Source organism: Eucalyptus grandis, chromosome 10, assembly GCF_016545825.1.
Source record: "Eucalyptus grandis isolate ANBG69807.140 chromosome 10, ASM1654582v1, whole genome shotgun sequence".
Classification (NCBI taxonomy): Eukaryota; Viridiplantae; Streptophyta; class Magnoliopsida; order Myrtales; family Myrtaceae; genus Eucalyptus; species Eucalyptus grandis.
Genome location: NC_052621.1, coordinates 32,009,806 through 32,016,139, shown reverse-complemented (window position 1 = coordinate 32,016,139; position 6,334 = coordinate 32,009,806). Strand labels below are relative to the sequence as shown.

At 40.1% G+C, this 6,334-nt stretch overlaps 1 long non-coding RNA gene across 3 annotated transcripts; it reads left to right on the top strand.

Annotated features, from left to right (window-relative positions):
- The first annotated feature begins 204 nt into the window (after positions 1-204).
- LOC120289066 lies at positions 205-3,436 on the top strand. Of its 3 annotated transcripts, none has more exons than XR_005547016.1 (5): positions 205-1,650; positions 2,677-2,893; positions 3,007-3,095; positions 3,190-3,290; positions 3,381-3,436. It is a non-coding gene; the product is annotated as an uncharacterized LOC120289066 (long non-coding RNA). The 3 variants fall into 3 exon arrangements; XR_005547015.1 differs by lacking the exon at positions 205-1,650 and adding an exon at positions 1,659-2,401 and having other exon boundaries at positions 2,484-2,893; XR_005547014.1 differs by lacking the exon at positions 205-1,650 and having other exon boundaries at positions 1,659-2,893.
- Positions 3,437-6,334: the final 2,898 nt, after the last annotated feature.

Genomic DNA, 6,334 nt, shown 5'->3' with positions numbered 1-6,334 from the left:
TGTATTATATTGCTAGTGTCACGAAAAATGGACAATCTCATCTTTAAACTCCAAAAAAATGGATGGCAAAGCACCTCCGACGCCTTTGGCCTGCTGGTAAAAAGAAATTAACTATTGACTATTGGAAAATTATTACAAAAGATGAACTATAAGCCAAAATACTCAAAAAAATCAATTATATGAATACCAACACTGACATGGCCCACTTGCTAACTTCATACGCATCACAAATACAATACCGGTGCAATGTCTAAAGCAATTAAAATTACATTAGGTGAAATGAGAGCGTGACAAAAAACTTCCATGCACTTTACGAGAAATGACTCCAAGTTAAAGGTAGTAGTTTGACTATAACAAGAAGTCAAGAATGGTTTACTCGGAGCACGTTGAATTAGTAACATAATCATTCGGTCCCTAGAAATTTTCAAGACAAAATTAGGTAGTGATTATCTAATTTTGTAGTTAGCACTATATGCTAAACCTTGTAAATCTTCACATGAAATCTTCTTAGTGTATGTATAGCAAGAATCCTCTAAATAGTGTGCCAAGAATAATGGGAATTTATATATTCATAGGAGGGTAACCCACTTAAAGCCCTAATAAACAAGCTTCCGACAATGATAATCTTACATTTGCATATCACAATTGTCAAAGGCATTTAGACAATCACATGGTCAACCTTTTCTCCTGCTTCTAATCTCAATTACCAAAAGAAATGAATGGGATCAACGCATTTTTTGATGATTAAGTAGAGCCTCACTAGGAGGAAGAGATTAAGCCAAGTTCAACAATTTCAAGCCACCTTTAATACTCATTAAATTTGAGTGATACGGGGAAATAAAAATTAACAATGGTTACAAAATCTATTAAACAACATAATGAAAATAGCAGTGATGCAAATTAAAAAATGATGGTACTCATCTCAATTTATAATTTCACTTAAGTAAGTGTGAAATCAGATCATGAGCTTCCGGTATGAACTCCACCAAGGACAAGTCCTTTTTGTTGTTCTCAATATTGACGTCGCGTTCTCGACATTTAGCAGATGGATGTCTTTCATGAGTAATGCAAAAGAACACGACCAAACCTAAATTAAACATATCCACTGGGCATGTCTAATGCCTATGAAAAAGCTGTTCAGGTGCTGGTCATCCCAAGCTTCCACATCCTGCAATACAGACATCAGAGATCAACCAAAAAAACAAAAGCCATCATCACTAGGATCATATATAGATAAAAATGACAGAATCACCTGTCGAAGAAGGGAAACAGCGGCAAAAGCTGTCAATCTCCTCGTCCTTTCACCTGATACTTTTAACTTTTTTCCTAAAAAGAAAGAAAAATGAGAAATCACGCTAATTATATTTGCAAGATAATGCAATCAGGTACAAAACCTCCACCAATCTGTCAAGTCAACAGGAGAAACCCTCCTGGGCCCAGTCCGTCCTCCTCCTCCGGGGGAACCGAAATCCCCAATTTGCTGGCGAATCCCCAATGAGTCGTCACCATCACCTTCGGCTCCTTCTAGTTTCTCCAGAGGATGTACCGGAGTGGCAGCGAGCTGTCGATGCTTTAGGCGGTGAGAGCCCACGAAGGCGATAAGGACTCATCTATGAGCGTGCACTTCAGCAAGAGTGATCCCTGTCTAGAGTAGGTAGCAAATATCTTTTTACAGAATTTTCCCACCTGCCACAAACATCCCATCCTATATAAACAAACAATTCTCCTTCACCTCTTTAATTTTCAGCGAAATTCAGGTCCATGCGTTTATGTTTTGTCAGGAACGTAATTCTTCATCTCCATACCAACCCATCTTTGACTTAAAATGGTTGAGAATTTCAATTTTTGCTTCTGTGGGTTCATATTGATCTTGGTTATAAGCACAGATGACGTAATTTTTCGCTTCGTGATTGATTTAAAAGAAAAAATTTGTAATGTTCCTGGTCCAAATGAAGCAGTGTCTTTTACCCAGGAGCCGTGACTCGATTGGCTGGTTGAGCATATGCAGTTCCATGCCGTAATTTCGATAGCGCGAGTTTAGTTTAGTGGCAATTTGGTGTAGTAAGTTCTTGGATGTGAGCTTTGGTTCTTTTGGTATTAACGGGTTCTGCCAAAGTTTATTAGGAGCTGTATGGTCAAATGGCATAATGCAGCTGGTTAATACAGGGTTTGAGCAGAGTATCACGTGCATGGGTGTGTGGCGAGGGGAAAAACTGCTCATTGCCCTTGTTTAGAGTTACCTAGTCTTGTTACTGAGTTCTGCAATGACGAAAACCCTGCAGATGAGGGGGAAGAACAGAAAGGGACAGAGAAGTGTGACTTATGCATTAAAAATTAAGTTCTGCCTTGCATTCTACCTGTGGAAGTCATGTGAAAAATGGTCTATTTGGAATTCTGCATGGTAAATTGAGATCCTTTCAGGCTTTATCTAATTAGAACAACCGTTTGATCATTTGTCTAATCAAGGATATCACTAATTTCAGCATTTCCCTGTACCTTCCATCATGAGATTGAGGTTGGTAGGGCTGCCTTGACAGTGGCAAAAACTTGTACGCGACCATCGAGAGAGATCTTATTCTCTAATGTTTGTAAGGCGGAGTAGATGAATTGAGTCTATGGTATTCCAGTGTGTGACTATCTCACTCAAGTGTACTTTCTTCTCTGGTGTCAAAGCAGCTTGGTAGTTTCTACATCTGGACTAACACTTATCAACTGATCCAAACGTCACCCATGAATGTAAGTGCTTCAAGCAGCCAATGAGGCCTCAGAGGCGCCTATCATTGACCTAAATGTTGGTTCAGAAACATGTCTTCTCGAAGAAAATGATGGATGGCAACAAGCTGTTGTCAGCGTGCAATGGACAAAGGCTCATGAAGATGCACAAACGCAAGCTGTGAGACTCATTCTTTTCTTTCCCATTTGACTTGTGGTGCAAGAAAAGTTTTTACATTTTCGTTGCCCTATTTTTATGAGCAATTGTATTTCATATTTCACTTGGGGATTCAGATAAGACCATTACATCACTCTGGAATAAAGTTAGAGAGCCTCTTCACCAAGTGTTGGAGGATCTAATGTCGCCTCCTAGGCTTGCTACAGTGAGTTTCATCAAAATTCTCCTGCATTATGCTTGCAAAGCGTAAGGTTTTCTAGTCAAGGGACACGGAGTGACAATTTTCTCTATGCGAACAGATAATTGGATTCATTGTCAGGGCAATCACATTCTAGAAGAACCTCTTAATTGGTGAGAATGCGCCCCATCATGTAATGCAGGACACTATTCGACAACCAGGGTAAGAAAGGTCGACCTTATGTTGTGACTTCTGCAAGCATTAGTTCTATCTCAATGATTTTGGCCTTAAAATTGAAATTCTGTGAAGCAGGCCAGGGACGATTCCTTGTATCATACTTATCTTAGGAGACAACCTCACTCAAGGCAAGACTTTCTTGACCCTCCATTTTCTCTCAAACATAAATTTTGGCGTTCATTTATCAATTGTTGTGCGTGAACAGGTGCCTGCTCTTCAAGAATCAGACCATGGCTATTGCCGGGGTGATTTGTGTCCAGTATGCGATGCTTCAGGTGACTGACATCGGAGTTGTGAAGGCAAGCTTGGCTTTCTGGCATTGAGCCCATTGTATCAGTACGTCCTGATGGTTCAGTTCACACTCCCCCAGTCATGGATATTGGTTAGTATAGCTGTCTCCAAAGAGAAATGAAAAGGAAAAAAAGAATAAAAGGCAGTCAAATAAAAAGGTCATCTTTAAGTCAACTTTATCAGTTTTATGCTGAGAGGGCATTTGATTTGGTATGTGAAGCTATGCAGATCTCTCATACCTTTGTCCAATTTTTCTGAAGTTGAAACAAGTCTCGGCTAGTCACTCCCACTGGTACGTATTTGATCGAGAAACACAGACTGAATCTTGATTGTGAAACAAGTATTAACAATGAATCTATATCTGGAAACATACAGATGGAGAGCTCAACATAGGAGTGCAAGTGTAATTCAGCCAAAGTAGGGCTACTTCACTAAGGATTTTCATGCTACTGATTCTCAAGAAAGCAGCTGAGAGTTTTGTGAAATTTGCAGGGACTATGACCCAGCTCTTTGATGTGGGTCAAGAGGAGTGTTCGGTGCTCTTCCTCTGGACATTTATTTTTTGCCGCCATAGCTCTCGCTTGCTGGTCAAGTGTGCACGCGTGGATCTTGTCCTGATATTATTTGTTCAGGCTAACAAAGTCAGACTTTGACTCGGTCAAATTCACCAGAACTTTGGGAAGCTGAGCATGCGATTCACATAAGAACTATAAATTTCACATTAATGTGTGCCAACAACCGATACAACGTTGTAAGTGTCCAAAACAAATGTCCGGTGTTTTACCTAAAATGCCCGCGAAATAATGTAATGCTGAGTCCACAACTGGCAATTTGAAAAGTTTGAGCTGATAGAAAATGGTGCTGATTTTGGTTTTTCATATTAAAGGCAGTCGAGTAACACTATGCTCTAACCGGAAGTTCATGCATCACCATTAGAACGAACGAGGTCTCAAAAGAGTTGATTGAATATGGAACTGGAGTCTTACAATTAATTGAATATAATGCTCACTTTATAATGGTATCATGTCAAACTAACGGGTTGTTAAATACATCAAAAACTTAAGAAAACACATGAAATGTTGGGTACTTTGTGTGTTACTGGCTTATAGTGATGCTTATACTGAAGTTAATTCTATATATCCTACCCTAAAATTTAAAAAAGATCCCTTCGCCGAAGTTCAAGAATTTCATTCAATATCAACTTTAGTGTCCATTTCAATATTAACTTCAGTTCATGTGATCTTTCGTTGCTTAGATGAAAGATGGCTAACGAGACTTCACCAAAAATTTATATACAATGTACAAATCAACAAAGAGGGTGTATATCACCTAGCCTGGAAAATGCAAATCCCTAAGTCTGTTCAATGTCTATTCGCTTGTGCTAGATTGGCGTCAAAAGAGTTTTTTTAGTTTTCTCTTTGCCGACTTCTGAAGCCATTTGTACGGTTAGAGTCAACTAGCATGCAAGTCTTGTTCTTGTTGGACGAAGATTCCACTCTTTTCTTTTACAAAAGAGAGTCGTGCGAACTTGTCCGAAAAATCAAACTAATCGAATATCGAGAAGCGGGGGGCCTCACAATCCGTCTCATCAGACTAAAGACAAAATGGACGCAAGCTTTATACTTTTTCCTATGCCTGAACCAGTTTCATGAACGCATTTTTTCGCGAAACGGGTCAATCCGATAAACTCTGCTCTTTCTCGGAAAGCACTCTCGCTGTCATCATTCCTCATCGCACTTAACCTAACTCGTTATGATAATCATAGAGCGATAAGCTTGTTAGAGTGATCGCCCCAAGCCAGAAAAAATTACAAAAAAAGTTCTAAACCTATTGCACTTGTGCCAATTCTATTATAAACTTTTTTCTTTTTTTTACCAATTAAGTTCTAAACATTTTACAAATATTCCCGATCAATCAATCTGGCCAAAATTGATCGGTTGGCGCCGATGTGGCAACCGGTCGGCGCTGGAGATATTTTTTTAATAATATTTTTAAAATTTTTTATTCATTTTTTCCTCTTTTTTTTTTTCTTCTCCCTCTCTCTCCTCCCTCCTTCTTTCTTTGGCTCCAGCGACCGGCCAGAGGGCTAGCTAGTCGCCAAACTGAGACGGTCGGGCTAGATCGCCTCGCCGTTGTTGGGTGAGGGCGAGCTTACTCAGCCATTAGCAGGGCGAGCCCTCGCCATATCCAGCGAGGGGGGCCTCGCCATCGCTATGTTTGGCCTCGCTAGATCCGGCGAGGCGAGCCTGTCGGATTTGGCGAGGGGGCTTGCTGTTGCGTTTGGCGAGGGCACGCCTCGCGATCGCGAGCTCGTGCCCAACGACCGCAAGGCGAGCTCGCCGGATCGCCTTAGTCTGGTGACCGGCAAGCTTGGTCGTCGTCGGAGCTAAAGGAAGGAGGAGGGAGGAGGGGGAGGAAGAGGTAGAAGGGAATAAAAATAGAAAAAAAGAGAGGAAAAAGAAAAAAAGAGATAAAATATTAATAAAATATTTCAAAAAATAAAATATTATTAAAAAAAGCTTTGCAGTGCTAGTCGGCTGCCACGTCGGTGTTAACCGACCAATTTTAGCTGGATGGACTAATCGAGAATAATTATAAAAGGTTCATGACTCAATTAGTAAAAAAAAAATTAAGTTTATGATTAAATTGTAATCGGTTTAGGACCTTTTTTTTTTTTATAATTTTCCTCGCCAAGCAGTGATAGTTAGCGATGTTTATTATATTATCGGGCCAGTAGG